Source organism: Giraffa tippelskirchi, chromosome 3, assembly GCF_054371585.1.
Source record: "Giraffa tippelskirchi isolate mGirTip1 chromosome 3, T2T-mGirTip1v1.2.pri, whole genome shotgun sequence".
NCBI lineage: Eukaryota > Metazoa > Chordata > Mammalia > Artiodactyla > Giraffidae > Giraffa > Giraffa tippelskirchi.
Window position 1 is genome coordinate 92,792,621 of NC_137277.1, and position 16,960 is coordinate 92,809,580.

General features: G+C 36.0%; 1 protein-coding gene across 1 annotated transcript in view; it reads right to left on the reverse strand.

Annotated features, from left to right (window-relative positions):
* Positions 1 to 16,960, reverse strand: part of CSRNP3 (cysteine and serine rich nuclear protein 3) — a 198,911-nt gene that overhangs the window by 168,114 nt on the left and 13,837 nt on the right. The window lies entirely within an intron of this gene.

Here is a 16,960-nt window from a genome sequence, read left to right on the forward strand (position 1 = left end):
CTTCTACTGTATAGTCATAAGGGATTTGATTTAGGTCATACTTGAATGTTCCAGCGGTTTTTTCCACTTTCTTCAAATTAAGTCTGAATTTGGCAACAAGGAGTTCATGATCTGAGCCACAGTCAGCTCCCGGTCTTGTTTTTGCTGACTGTATAGAGCTTCTCCATCATTGGCTGCAAAGAATATGATCAATCTGATTTCGGAGTCGACTGTCTGGTGATGTCCATGCGTAGAGTCTTCTCTTGTGTTGTTGGAAGAGTGTGTTTGCTGTGACCAGTGCGTTCTCTTGGCAGAACTCTATTAGCCTTTGCCTTGCTTCATTCTGTACTCCGAGGCCAAATTTGCCTGTTACTCCAGGTGTTTTTTGACTTCCTACTTTTGCATTCCAGTCCCCTATAATGAAAAAGACACCTTTTTTGGGTGTTAGTTCTAGAAGGTCTTCTAGGTCTTCATAGAACTGTTCAACTTCAGCTTCTTTGGCATTACTGGTCAGAGCATAGATACTGGTCAGAGCATAGACTTGGATAACCGTGATATTGAATGGTTTGCCTTGGAAACAAACAGAGATCATTCTGTCGTTTTTGAGACGCATCCAAGTACTGCATTTCCGACTCTTTTGTTGACTATGATGACTGCTTCATTTCTTCTAAGGGATTCCTGCCCACAGGAGTAGATAAAATGGTCATCTGAGTTCAATTCACCTATTCCAGTCTATCTTAATTCACAGATTCTATGTTGAACTCCCCCAAATTAGGCTTCATTTTCACAGTTCCACTGAAATAACATTTGTAAAGGTAATCAGTGAGCTTGAATATTACCAAATCCAATGGTAAATTTTCAGTCCTTCTTTTCCTTAATATCTCAAGAGAGCTTGACTCAGATTTCCTGTCTTGAACTCTTTTTTTACCTGGTTTGTAGGATACCACACATTAGGTAGGATTTTCTCCTGCCTCATTTGCTGCCCTTTCTCAACTTTTCTGTCTGATTTCTTCCATTATACTTAACCTCCAAAGCCTCTTGTGAATTGAAGTTTGAGACTTTTCTATGTGACTCACAGCAAAGCAGACCTGGTCCTATGTCTTTAAATGCTACCATTTATTTGTGAATCCCAAATGTAGATATGTAGCTGAATCTCTTCTCTGAGCTTTAGATTCTTATACTCACTGTCTACTCTATAGGTCCACTTACATGGCTAATAGGCTTTTCAAATTTAACATTACGAAATAGTAATAATAACAAAAGAAAGATAGAAGGAAGGAAGGGAGTGAGGAAGGAAGGAAATAGAGAAGGAAGGTAACATACTCCAGGCTTCCTCCCCTTCCTCCAGTCTTTCCCATTTCACTAAGTTGCATCACCATCTACCCAGTGACTGGCATTAAAAAAAACCTCTTTGAGAAATGGCTAATTCTAGGAATTGTTGCAGGTAAATATCAGATGAACCTGAAGGATCTTACAGTGATGAAAAGTAAGAAAGGGAAGGAAAAAAAGAGGCACAGTCTTGTCAGAAGGACATAAGAACTGACCCAAAAGAACTCTCAATGGTCAAAGTTGGAATAATTTAAGCAAGAAAAATTAATGACAGTATTAGATTATAACCCAAAGAATAAAATGAATATCTATGAATCAATACTGATATAAATAAATGATTGAATCAATGAATAGGGGAGAAGGAACAAATCTTCCTTACATTAAACAAATTCTGTGATATATTTACGACTTCACATAAAAATGCATATGTGTGTGCATAATAGAAAATTATTCAACAAAACCAATTTTGAAGCACAGAACAGTTTTTGGATATTGGGTCCACATTTTTTTTTCAAGCAGAAACCAACTTTTAAATATAAAATTAACTGAAGGGCTCTTAAATTTACAAAGGAAATAGAGAAAGGCTGCTAGAATTGATCAGATTCCCAGGAAATGCTTAAATTCTTACAGATGGTCCTAGGAACATAGTTAAATTACAGACTATGTTAGTCAGTGTACTTTCATGCTCAGCTGCAGAAAATAGAAATCAAACCTAAAAAAAGAAAAAGCAGCATCCACTGACAGGAACGAAAGAGAAAGATAGCATTTGTTCCCTCCACTTTCAGTTAATGAAGCAGTCTACAGTATCTACCTTAATTATTTAGATTCTTTCTCATGGAAACCACACAGGGTTACTATTCTGCAGGGTAGGAATGCCAAAATAAAGTCTTGAAGGCTTGCTTGCACTGCCCTGATAACTTCCATTCTCTCAAAAGAAATGAGAAAAAACCCCACGAATTTGTTGCATAAGAATGTGTCCTTATCTTCCCTGCCACTATAAAATGTAAGAAGCCTCACCAATATTTCCCTGTAGAAAGTGCCCAGAACCTAGTTAGTACTTAACGTTTTTACACACTTTCTCCACATTTCAGAAGCAATGCATGTAGTGGCAGACAGATATGGGGGATATATAATTATGTGATTAATCTGTCCCCAAATCGGACTGCTTGTAACATGAAGGAGCACATCCTGCTAATGTCAGGTATAATGTGTAGATGAAGAAAAGAGGGATGCGGTCTAGATATTATATGAGAAAATTTTGTTACAGAGTCTATCTGTTGATACACTTCATGAGAGATGACTTAATAATAAAATGATTTTACCATAAAGTGAACAATGAATGAAACTTGAGTGGAGATTTTTACTAATAAGAGTAGACAAATGAAGATTCAATGCAGTTCAAGAAAAGTATTAGTGGCATGACATTGTTAGAAAAAGTGCTTAGGTTCTGGAGTAGCAAAAAACAGAGGTTGCCATCATTTTTATGTTTTCATCTTTCTTATTTCTGTGACTTCGGGCACATCAGTTTACTTAACATCAGTTTCTTCATCTATTAAACAGACATATGAACTCCAATTTTGCATTTTGTAGGGAAATCAGTGGTCTCAGGTGGCGCTAGTATTAAAGAACCTACTTGCCAGTGCAGGAAATGTAAGAGTTGTGGGTTCGATCCCAAGGTCAGCAAGATTTCCTGGAGGAGGGCATGGCAACCCCCTCCAATATTCTTACCTGGAGAATTCCATGGATAGAGGAGCCTGGTGGGCTATAGTCTATTGAGTACATAGTTGACACACTATGAAGACATGAGCTATTTCACCATCTAAACTATTGGAGCCAGGGGTGGAAGAGAGGTTGTTATTTGAGCCCTAGAACCATTTTGATCTAACCATTTAGATCATCTGATATGATCTCACCCATGTCTCTCTCAGCTACATGAACTAATATATCTCTTTTTTGTTTAAGCCAGATTGCATAGAGTTTTTTTCACAAGCAATAAAAAGTCCTGACTAACATAACCAATGACTATTAGCTGGATATTTCAAAGAAGTGCTAGGACAAATGCCAGGTATTACCAGTAAGAAATGCAGTTAAAGAACGGATATAGTTATTTATTACCAGTAAGAGAAATTAAGTGAAAGTGATTGTGTTGATAGGTCCTCAGTGACCATCATATCTTAAATAGAGAATTGAAATACCAAAAATAAAAAAAAAAAAGGAACGAAATCTAAAAAGAAAATTTCTTCCAGCCTTTTAAGATAGAAGAACTAGTTGATTTCTTTGATTGTGCCTGGTAAGCAGACTACAAAAAAATGCAGATCAATACCAGATGGAGGCTATCAGAACAAAAAATAGCCACAAAGAAACAAAAATGTATTTAAAATTAATCTACAGCTACACTATGTGGGCTTCTAAACAGAGCAGTTTTATTTCCTTTTATTGTACCCCAATGTTGAAGTTTTTTTTAATAAAGTGGATGATTTATCCTTCAACCCATTTGCAGAACAGATAAAGGAGACTCAACAAACCATCATATCTATTTATTTGTATTAAAAACTAATATTTCTAGCTTTTCCTTCTTTCACATTAAGCAATATCTATACTTTATCTTTTTACTACTCCCCTGATTTAACTGATTTAATCACTTTGTCCTCATGAAAGTGAAAGTCACTCACTTGTGTCCGAATCTGCGACCCCAGACTATTGAGTCCATGGAATTCTCCAGTCCAGCATACTGGAGTGAGTAGCCTTTCCCTTCTCCAGGGGATCTTCCCAACCCAGGGATCGAAGCTAGGTCTCCCACATCGCAGGCGGATTCTTTACCAGCTGAGCCACCAGCCCTATTTTCCACCAGCCCTAAGTGGAAAATAGCATAGGGCTTTTTTGCACCATTTTTATATTATTACCATCTGTGTGTGTGTAAATTTGAAGTATATTTTTGAAATATTTTGTTCATTTATTTTTATAGCCTTTGACCAACATCGCCCTGTTTCCTCCATCTTCCAGCTCTGGTAACCATAATCCTATTCTGTTTCTATGAGTTTTCTGTTTTTTAAATATCACATATAAGTGAGATCATACAGTATTTGTCTTTCTCTACCTGACTTATTTCTCTTAGCATTAATGCCCCAAATTCCATCCATGTTGTCATAAATGGCAGTATTTTCTCCTTCTATGGTTAAATAATATTCGATTGTACATATATGTATATATACACCATAACTTCTTTATTCATTCATCCATTAGTGGATGAAAGTGAAAGTGAAGTTGCTCAGTCGTGTCTGACTCTTTGCAACCCCATAGACTGTAGCCCACCAGGCTCCTCCATCCATGGGATATGTATATATATACCATAACTTCTTTATTCATTCATCCATTAGTGGATACAGGTTGACTATTGCAAATAATGCTGCAGTGAACATAAGGGATGTATATTTCTTTTTAAGATATGACTTTATTTCCTTTGGGCATTTACCCAGAAGTGGCAATATGGTTTTAATTTTTTGAGGAACCTCGTATTGTTTTCCATAGGTTCCCGGAAACCTATGGAAAACAATTTACATTCCTAAATGTACAAATTTACATTCCAATGTAATGTAAATTACATTGGACTGTACCAATTTACATTCCTACCAATAGTTTACAAGGGTTTCTTTTCTCCACATTCTCCCCGACACTTTCTATCTCTTGTCTTTTTGATATTAGCTATTCTAACAAGTGTGAGGTGATTTTTCATTGTTATTTTGATTTGCATTTCCTTAATGATTACTGAAGTTGAGCATCTTTTCATGAACTTGTTGGTCATTATACATCTAGAAAAATTCTTTTCCATCCTTTGCCCAATTTTTTAATGGATCATTTATTATTCAGTTTCATGAGTTTCTTATATATTTTGTATATTAACTCCTTATCAGATATATTATTTGCAAATACTTTCTCCATTCCATAGATTGCTTTTCATTTTGTTGATCATTTTATTTGCTGTGCAGAGCTTTTTAGTTTGGTGTAGTATTACTTGTTGATTTTTGTTTATGTTGCCTATGCTTTTAGTGTCATTTCAAAAAATTCATTGCCAAGACAAATGTCAGGGAGATTTTCCCTATATTTTCCTTCAGGAGTTTTGCAGTTTCACCTTACATTTAAGCCTTTGATCCATTTCAAGTTAATTTTTGTGAATGGTATATGACAGGGGTCTAGTTTCATTATTGTTATGTGAATATACAGAATTTTCAGTACCATTTATTTGAGAGACTATCTTTTCTTAATTGAGTGTTTTTGACTCCTTTGTAAAATATTAGTTGGCCAAACATGCCTGAGTTTATTTTAGGGGTGTTTAATCTGTTCCATTGTTCTGTGTTTTTATCCTAGTGTCATAGTGCTTTAACTAGTATGGTTTTGTAATTTAGTTTGAAATCAGGAAATGTGATGCTTTCAGCTTTTTTTTCTTTCAATGGAACATTTTTAAGTAGATTTTTAAAATAATGTTGAACATTTTTAAGGACCTCTTGTGTTCTTGCATGTTAAGTTGCTTCAGTCATGTCTGACTCTTTGCGACTGCACGGACTGGAGCTCACCAGGCTCTTCTGTCCATGGGGTTCTCCAGGCAAGAATACTGCGTGGGTTGCCATGTCCTCTGCATTGGCAGGTGGATTCTTTAACACTAGCCCCACCTGGGAAGCACATTTTATTTAAAGGAGACGCAAAGGCAGGCTTCCCTGAGAGCTCAGTTGGTAAAGAATCCACCTGCAATGCAAGGAGACTGGTTTGATTCTTGGGTTGGGAAGATTTGGTGGAGAAGGGATAGGCTACCCACTCCAGTGTTCTTGGGCTTCCCTTGTGGCTCAGCTGGTAAAGAACCTGCCCATAATTCAGGAGACCTGAGTTTGATCCCTGGGTTGGGAAGATCCCTGGAGAAGGGAAAGACTACCTACTCCAGTATTCTGACCTAGATAATTCCATGGACTGTACAGTCCTTGGGGTCACAAAGAGTCGGACACCACTAAGCGACTTTCACTTTCATACTCAAAGGCAACAATGATTTTAATATTAAGAAAAATATTTTTCAGCTCATCATATTAGAAGTTTGAATAAAAATAGGATCATTTAAAAAAGTCTCTAATAGGTACAAAAATATTTTAAAAACTTAGGGACTCAGCAAGAAAAATGCACTGCAAGAAGAAATGCACAAAACTCTTCTGTGGGTAGAATGACAGTTAAATATGGAAAGATATCTGGTATTCCTGGAATGGAATTATAAAGATGTCAATTTGTCTTGTGGCTCAAATTAACCTATAAATGTAATGTAACTCCAGTGGCATAGCATGTAATGTAACTCCAACGTCATGGTTTGTTTGGTAGTTTGACAATATTCTTATAAAATTCAAATAATAACTATGTGAGAATAACTAATATTCAGAGTATATCATGAGAAATGCTGGACTGGATGAAGCACAAGTTGGAATCAAGATTGCCAGGAGAAATATCAATAACCTCAGATATGCAGATGACACCACACTTACAGCAGAAAGTGAAGAAGAACTGAAGAGCCTCTTGATGAAAGTAAAAGAGGAGAGTGAAAAAGTTGGCTTAAAACTCAACATTCAGAAAACAAAGATTATGGCATCCGGTCCCATCACTTCATGGCAAATAGATGGGGAAACAGTGGAAACAGTGACAGACTTTATTTTTGGGGGGCTCAAAATCACTGCAGATGGTGTCTGCAGCCATGAAATTAAAAGATGCTTGCTCCTTGGAAGAAAAGTTATGACCAAGCTAGACAGCATATTAAAAAACAAAGACACTACTTTGCCAAAAAAGGTCCATCTAGTCAAAGCTATGGTTTTTCCAGTAGTCATGTATAGATGTGAGAGTTGAACTATAAAGAAAGCTGAGCACCGAAGAATTGATGTTTTTGAACTGTGGTGTTGGAGAAGACGCTTGAGAGTCCCTTGGACTGCAAGGAGATCCAATCAGTCCATTCTGAAGGAAATCAGTCCTGAATATTCATTGGAAGGACTGATGCTGAAGCTGAAGCTCCAATCCTTTGGCCACCAGATGTGAAGAACTGACTCAAGGCAGGAGAAGAAGGGGATGACAGAGGATGAGATGGCTGGATGGCATCACTGACTCAATGGACATGAGTCTGAGTAAACTCTGGGAGTTGTTGACAGACAGGGAGGCCTGGCATGCTGCAGTCCATTGAGTCGCAAAGAGTCGGACATGACTAGTGACTGAACTGAACTAATAAAGTTCGTAAAGAGTATCATAATATATTGTGTTTCTGTTATAGTAGTGGGTATGGAAAATTGGGAACTCTTATGTGAGATAAAACTTACTACAGAGTCAGTATTGTTGGTTTAGGCATAGCCATTTAGCTGATGAAATGGAAATTACAGACACTGATCCTACTGTATATAAGAATTTGGTTCAAGAGGATGACAGAACTTCAAACAGCAAATATTATATTATTCAATATATGATTTTATTTTTTTTTATTTTTTATTTTTTTAATTAGTTTATTTTCTGTTTTTTAACTTTACAATATTGTATTTGTTTTGCCATACACTGACATGAATCCACCATGGGTGTACATGTTTTCCCCTTCCAGAACCCCATTAGTTACTAGATGTGAGCACATGAATTGGTAAAGCTTTCTGGAGGGCAATTAAAATGATACCTTTGAACTATGATTTCTATCTTATGGAAAAAATTATAAGCATGTTATAGCAGCAGTAACTGTATTAGTGAAAAATTCTAGAAAGCTATTGTAATGAATGGAGACAATAAGTCTTAAGCTAAAATATATTAATATAAATTGAGAAAATATATAGATATTGTGAAATATTGAGAAATGTATAGATAATTTAAATTACCCATGCCACTATTCAGAGAAAACTTAAGATTTTCTGTTTCTTTAGAAAAATACAATGGACATGAACTTGGGCAAACTTCGGGAGATGGTGACAGACAGAGAGGCCTGGTGTGCTGCAGTCCTTGAAGTTGCAAAGTGTCAAGACACGACTGGGTGACTGAACAACAGCAGCAATAGAAAATATGTGTTTCTCTTTCTGTTTCTAGATCTTATTGCTTTCACACCTCATGTGTAAGATTTTACAAATGGGATGAATCTGCAAAATAATTTTGCAATTAATGTGAATTATTTATTAATTTGAATATATTTTTATGTCAATGGATACATTTGTTTAATTCTTTTTAGTGGCCACATGATAATCTATTGTATGGGTATTCCATATATTATTTAAACAATTTCATAGTGTATAGTTTCTTTATAATTTTTCACTGTAGGGAAAATATTGCAAAAATTAAAGCTAAATTTTTTAATGTTTATTTTTAAGTCATAAACTTTAAATATATTTATTAAAAATATTTCAGTGTTCTCATATTAAAATATTGAATTCTGATATTGATATTAATAAATTTAAAACTATGTAGGAAGTTTGGAAAGTGATTTAATTTATACTGACAATATTATATGCATACTTGGAAACTTCATGAACATCTGATATAAAAACATTTTTCATATGGGTCTGTACTCATTGAAGAAGACCCTAAATTGTATCCAGCAATCTTAATTATTGGGTTAGCCTAAAAGGTCATTCGGGTTTTCCTGTAACAGCTTATGGAAAAACCTGAATGAACTTTTTGGCCAACCCAATAATTTCTATACAGTTAGCCTGTTTCAGTTCACTCGTTTCATGTTTAAGATGACAGAAATCATTTTATCAATTAAGACATGTACGTTTTAGAAAAAGTCATGAACATACCAATCAAAAATAAATTTATTTAGGACTGTGTATTAATAGAATCAAAATAATTGGGGAATTGCTTGGTGACCTAGTGGTTAGGACTGGGTGCATTCACTGCTGTGGCCTGGGTTCGATCCTTAGTTGGGGAGTTAAGATCTCATAAACCACTGAGTGTGGTCAAACAAAAAGAAACCTCTGGAAGATAAATTCTATAATGAAACTCAATAATAATTATAATAATAATAATTTATTTAAAACATCTAGTACAATGCTTGGCAAATGACAATGCTTAATAAAGCTTGCTGCTGCTACTGCTGCTGCTGCTAAGTCGCTTCAGTCGTGTCTGACTCTGTGCGACCCCATAGACGGCAGCCCACTAGGCTCCCCCGTCCCTGGGATTCTCCAGGCAAGAACACTGGAGTGGGTTGCCATTTCCTTCTCCAATGCATGAAAGTGAAAAGTGAAAGTTAAGTCGCTCAGTCATGTCTGACTCTTAGCGACCCCATGGACTGCAACCTACCAGGCTCCTCTGTCCATGGGATTTTCCAGGCAAGAGTACTGGAGTGGGGTGCCATTGCCTTCTCCAATAAAGCTTGCTACTATGATTATTAACATTAAGTAATGTGGGGGACATATGGCTGTGAGAGCTGGACTGTAAAGAAGGTAGAATGCCAAAGACTTGACGCCCTTGAAATGCAGTGCTAGAGAAGACTCCTGCAAGTCCCTTGGACAGCAAGGAGATCAAACCAGTCAATCTTTAGGGAGATAAACGCTAACTATTCACAGGAAGGACTGATACTGAAGCTGAAGCTCCAGTATTCTGGTCTTCTGATGTGAACAAATGACTCATTGGAAAAGTCCCTGATGCTGGGAAAGATCAGGGACAGAAGGAACAGAGGGCATCAGAAGATAAGATGGCTGGAAGGCATCATCGATGTCATGAGCATGAACTTGGGCAAACTCCAGGAGATGTTGTGGGACAGGGAAGCCTAGCACGCTGCAGTCCATTGGGTCACAAAGAGTTGGACACGACTGGGCAACTGAACAGCAATAACAATAATGTGGGGGAAATAAAAGACAGTTCTTGACACCAAGGAACTTAAAATATTGCAATTATAAATTTCAACAGTTTCCATATTCTAGCTGCAAAACTAGTGAATGCTAAAAAAAAGTACCAGTTGCTCTGCTGAAAATAACAATTCTTATTTAGGTTGTTATCCTGAATTTCATTCATTCTTTAATTTTTCATCAAAATATCTCATTTTGAGAGGACTTTTTAAATATATACGCTTCTTTGTTAGTATCCATAAATTTTAGTTAAGTTTACTCCTCGGTTTGCTTTTGCAGTTCCTCTAGCTTTATGCATATTTTTTTTAAAAATCTAGGCCAAATACATGATATATGTTTTATGCAGCCATGATCTTAGCATAGTATTTTAGTACTGATTAATGACCATCATAATAGTTAGATTAATCATCAATTCTGTTAGTAAATAAAAAGTTCTAAAAGTGAGTGTGTGTATGTGTGTGTGTGTCTAGAATTATAAATGTATATATCTGAAATAGGTACTACTCTAAGCCAACATAATGGTTGCCATAGAAACAGCAAACAGCAAAAACACACAGCTGACATAGCAAGAAGATAAGGGGCAACACTTTTGGAGAAATTATGAAATACAACAGGCTAAAATGTTGGAAAAATTAACTGTTTAAAATTAATAATTTTTATTTCTTCTAAACAAGTTTCCTCAAAGATGGAATTAAATACCCCAAATGCTGGCATTGTTAAGATTCAAAATATATACATTTTTTTAAATGTAGAAAACTGTGGGCATTAGTGCAAATTTTAAAATGAAATATGTTAAGTATTCTTCATGAATAAAGTAATTTTATTAATATGATTTAAATCTAAAAGATGTACAATTTTTATATCCACTAACACTGTCATGAAGCATAAAAATATATACTACTGAATGCTTTTCAGCCTCCAAACATCGCAATTAGTGGGACCCACTATTGTAATTCAGCCAGAAATATCTAGTGCTTTTAGTATTTGGTGAAGCAGTCTTTACCAGCTTTCACAGTGCTTTGGTAATCATTTTAATAGAATTTGCTTTTAGGTTTTTATTTTTATTTTTTGTCATGCTAAGACCACTGCAGATATCCGTGAAGGATCTTAAAGTGATTTAATAGTTCATTATATAAATCAAGTTTCATAACATTTCATGCAGATTTCTAGAGTTGTAAATTACATAAATCTTTATTACCACTCCATTATTATAATACTTGTGAGATGAGATAAAACCAAATGCAAAAACTAAGTGTCCATTTCAATTTTATCTCACTACAAATGCTTCCCTACCTGAAAATTAAACACCATTCAAAGAAAATGCCTTTCTAGTTTTTAAGTATTGATCCTTGGTTGAAAATAAAATATTTATGTTTTGCTATGTTTATTATGATTGCTCTTTCTTCATTATGCTTAAAAACTGTACTTTTAACCTTAATCTAACTCTCAATAGAATTCAGTAAATTTCAGACATTTAACTATTATAGTTCATGCCAGATCACTGTAGCTGAACATATAAAACATATGGTACAACAATTCTGTGGCCCTAACACATTCCCAGTTTATTTCTAAATGGTTCAGACAAAAAAGAAGCAACATTTTCAGAGTGCAAACAAGTACTTTCCAGAGTGAAATGGTTAAATATTGCAGCCAATTCAGAAATAGCAACTGGCTCTTTTTTTTTTAGCAGAACCAGGTTTAATACTTTTTTGCATTCACATGCACACAAATATGCTTTCCTCGAGCTGTCAGAAAGTATCAGATTGCCTGATTTGCATGATGAATTTTAAAATCTTTTGAGAAACACAAGGACATTTGCTTCAGGCACTATGATTTTATCATCACTATTGTAAACAACAAGTAGAATGCCAGTCAACCACTGGTGATCAAACCAAAGCCAAAAGGTCTTAAGACTTTGAATGGTTAGTAGAAGCATTGTTAGTAGAATGGTTAGTAGAATTTTAATCACCTAAATTCACTTGGATCCATTTTTCAAGTTACAATATTTTGCAGTTGGATAATCATCTCTTTATTGCCCATGATCACTCTGGATGACCCCAAGATCAAAATATGATTCTTATCAAGAAGCTTAAAAACTCAAATACTGTAAGAAATATTTGTAAACAAATTATATTGTCAGACAAAAATATTCTGATTACTAATGTAAAGATGGTGTCTTTACTATTTAATTCAACTCTAATTCTCATACTGTTCATGAAATACCACTACAATATCAATTGCACCTATAGATATCCTGAGTAAAAAAGAGATGTGCGAGAATGGAAGATTTTTATATGGTTTTCTATTTTGGATTTCATGCTAATAGGGTCTTATCCCTTGAATGATGTGAGAAATAGTACATTAACACCACCAGAACTATCTTTATAATTATAATACCTAACTGAGAGTTAAAATCACAAGTGATGTACTGCTTTCCTAGATTTACTATGATATCGACATATAAATTTCATTTCAAACTTGGTCTAATTGTGTTTTTATATTTAAAGTCAAATTTAAGTTTTTCAGGGCTTAAAACAAGCAAATATGAAAGCCAGTTCTTCACCTAACCAGTAAAACAGAATATAATTACTGCATTTAGTCAGAAGCTGTGACTGAGTCTCATTGAAATGCAAGGTAAGTGGGTTTCTGAAGTCTTGACTTATTGAACAAGTAATGTAGGGTCCTGGAGTTCAAGGGGTGGAAGGGTATCATTATCTTTTTTTTTCTTCAGGGAATCCAGGATGACCGTTCACCCTTCTGGCAAAAGTGGAATGCACAGGTTTCTATTTCTAAGTAAATCAAAGAAACTTCTATTTGTTAGCTGCTGTTGAAGATGCACACTGCAAACTGCATCTCACCTACTTTCATCATCATATTTTCACATTATCACAAGCAGCATTATGTCACCAAGACAAACCAATTTCATTCATGTAAACATAAAACATGTTTGCTGTAAGATATTTCCATCATTGTCAGGGACACACAAGCAAAGTCTCAATCGTCTGCCCTGTCACAGAAAGAGGAAGAGGAATTGTTCATTCACACTCAAACTGAATTCTCTGTCCACTATTTCTTTAGGCTCATTGAATTTATTCACAAACTCATCACTGGTATTGTATCACAGCCAGGAGATAATCATACCTTCTATAAAAACCAACTTAAAAAAAAAGGCAACAGAAGATGAAGTGCCAATTACCTTCACCAAAAGATGTGCTCATTCTAAGAGGAGATGGCACAAAAGATAAAGCATGTCTTTGACTTGATGATTTGGGTCCTCTACTTAAATAGTCAGTGACGAAACAGACCTGTTAGAGAGCAGCACAGTCTAGAGAAAGGCGGACCCTCTAGGGATCTACAATAAAGTTCTTTGCCACTATCTCACATCTGGATTCTTGTCAAGTTAATCTCCCTGGGCTGTGGTCTCCATATCTGTAAAATAAGGGTGTCTATCTAGATGTTCTCAAAGGCTCTACTAGTTCTAAAATTCTTTGAATTCAAAATGAGGGTTGTCAGTACTGTATTTTTATTTTGTCTTACTCATATAAAAGATCATTGGATCCTCTAAGAAAATTAAAATGGAATTTCCTCCTCAATTGCCCGATTTTATAAAATAATCTCCAGTTTTGTACTGGAGATCAGGCTGAGAATAACCCACAGAAAACAAGAAATCCCCCCATTACTGTTACATTTCCATCTATTCTTTTTTGCCCCTCCTCCCCACTGTTTATCCCAAATCAGAGTTTTGATCACACATTCAATTACAAGTTGTTCAATGATGCTATCTCTGTTTCCTTACAGAGGAGTATCAGTAAATATTTCCCTCAAAACTCTTGAAAATTTGCAACAAAAATGCTGAAAAAGCTAATCAAACGTTGCAGCTGCTTTCTTTACTAGCCTGCTGTCTTCTCTGTACACAGTAGATGTCTCCTCCTCCACAGACTTGTGCCATGGTGATGAAACAGGAAAGTTATGACCAGATAGCAAAATAGTTATCAAATGGTTTATTTCATCAAAATAAAACCACTCTCCACTCCAACTTTTACCCTCCAGGGAACTGTTCAGGTGCTCATAACTAGTGCCTGACCTATAATTTTTCAAACCCCTCTAAACCACCAGAACATCACTTTCATCTGGAAAGTATCTTGAACTGAAATTGTAAGAGCTGATGGTGTTTAAACGAACATTATAGGTACTTTGTGAACTCACAAGCTATAGAAATCAATAGGCACCTTGCATAGAGAAGGCTTGCAATTGATTTTTCCAGGAGAGAGTCAATTTGTAACTTTAGGAGAAGTACAGACACCAGGGAGGAGGTTTAAGCATGCTGCAGGCTTAAAAAAAAATTGTGTGGAAAATGCTACAATGCACTAGAGGAGGAGGATCTCAAAGAAAGAGGGTCTAGGTTGGTGATGTTTTTCAGGAGTGGCTAAAGGGGAAAGAGTTGAGAAATACTAGGGGACTCTGCCATTATCTGGGACTTGCGGAATGAGCGCTCTCAAGGGACACACAGAAGGTATTTAACAGAGTGTTCTGAGGATCTTTAATTTAAATGCATACTGTTGCTTTTTGAAGGACAAGGGCATCCAGTGGACTCTTTCTCTCCAGTTTTAAAAATTTGTCTGAAATTATCAAAATAATGTATTTTGTTCTTGAAACTGGCCAAGAGAGTAGATCTTATGTTCTCACCACCACCAAAAAAGAAAAAAAGTAATTATGTGAGATGATGAAAATGTTTATTAGTTTGGCTGTGGTAATCATGTCACAATGCATATGTGTATTAAAATATCATGTTGTGCACATTGCTGCTGCTGCTGCTAAGTCGCTTCAGTCGTGTCCGACTCTGTGTGACCCCATAGATGGCAGCCCACCAGGCTCCTCCATCCCTGGGTTTCTCAGGCAAGAACACTGGAGTGGATTGCCATTTCCTTCTCCAATGCATGAAAGTGAAATTTGAAAGTGAAGTCGCTCAGTCGTGTCCAACTCTTTGTGACCCCATGGACTGCAGCCTACCAGGATCCTCCATCCATAGGATTTTCCAGGCAAGAATTCTGGAGAGGGTTGCCATTGCCTTCTCCAGTTGTGCACATTAAATATATATAATTTTTATTTATCAAGAAAGTATAAAAATTGTCTAAAAATTAATCTGTTCACTCAATATAGGAGTCTAAGCATCATTCGCTTCTCTGGAGGCTCAGACGGTAAAGAATCCGCCTGCAATGCGGGAGACCTGGGTTCGATCTCTGAGCCAGGAAGATCCCCTGGAGAAGGAAATGGTAACCCACTCCAGTATTCTTGCCTGGAAAATCCTATGGATGGAGGAGCCTGGTAGGCTACAGGGGTCACAAAGAGTTGGACAAAACTGAGTGACTTCACTTTAACTTTCAAGCATCATTCAGCGTTCAGTGCTCTTCCAGGCACAATACCTTCCAGGAAGGTATTGATAAATTTCAAACAAAATGTATCCCCTCAATAAATCTAACTTCCTTTTGTAACCAGAAAATCTTATTCTCCAAACAGCTATTGTTTTCTCCCTTTGCCTGAGTGTTCCTATATCTTCTCCCTACTGTTTTATACTTTGTACAAGTTCATTAAAACTAAGTTCTACTTTAGTCAAGAGATACATAATACAGAGGCTAAACATTATTATAAAGTTTTACCTATTTTTATTCTAAACCCTTCTAACAGTGATGATGGAGAATTCATGAAAACCAAACGATTTTTTGAATTCTTGGCGGTTGGGGAGAAGTTTAAAGATGGAATTAGAGGGGTCACATTGTATAAATGTCAGTGTGAATTTTAAAAGGTTGTTTTGGTGAGCTAAAAAAAAAGTCCCCAAACACAAATGCCCTACAAAAATAATGCTAGGAAATACTATCGTGGAAAAGAAAAAACTTCTTTTGTGTTGGATAATTTTCACCTTTATTTAAGGAATGCACCTTTAAAAAGAAATTTATACCCATCAGGGTATAAATTAAGAGGCTTCTATTGACTTTTTAAAGTTTTTCTTTGAATGATACTACCTCTTCTAAAAAATAATTTTAAAATCACATGGTGTTGAATGGACATGGATACATTAGAAAAGATTTGCCTGTTTCAAAGTCTTCGTATGAGCATCTGTCACAAGGAATGCAACTTAAAATGGCTACAACTTCAAGTCTGAACATATCACAGTAAATTAAATGATGCTGTTCACATTAACAGCATAGGAGAAGTATATATGTATGTATGTATGCCCAATCACTCAGTCATGTCTCACTCTTTGCAACCCCATGGACCGTAGCCTGCCAGACTCCTCTGTCCGTGGGATTTTCCAGGTAAGAATACTGGGGTGGGTTGCCATTTCCTTCTCCAGGGTATCTTCCTGACTCAGGAATCGAACCCATGTCTCCTGTGTCTCCTGCATTGGCAGGCAGGTTCTTTACTGCTGAACCACTTGCGAAGCCCATATATGTGTAGAAAGCTACATTTACTGTAGTACGTGAATCTGGCCTTCGGTTTGAGGTTTACCAGTGTTCAAACAATTACAGAATCTTAGAGTTTCCAAGGCTTTCATTTCAGAGTAGCATTCTTTTAAAAACAAACATTATTTTCTCACCCTGGAAGTGAATATTTTGTACTCAGTACTGCAAATATTCCACAACTCATTAACCAGTATTAGACGTTCAAAAGAGCTCAAGTGATTTAGATTTCAAAAGGATAGCTCTGCTTCAGAAAGCTGAAGACACACAGGAAATTATTTTCACTTGCTATTTGCTTACCTTAGTTTGGACTCATTTCTGCCTCTCATACTCACTCTGTAGAGATAAACATGAGTAGACTAC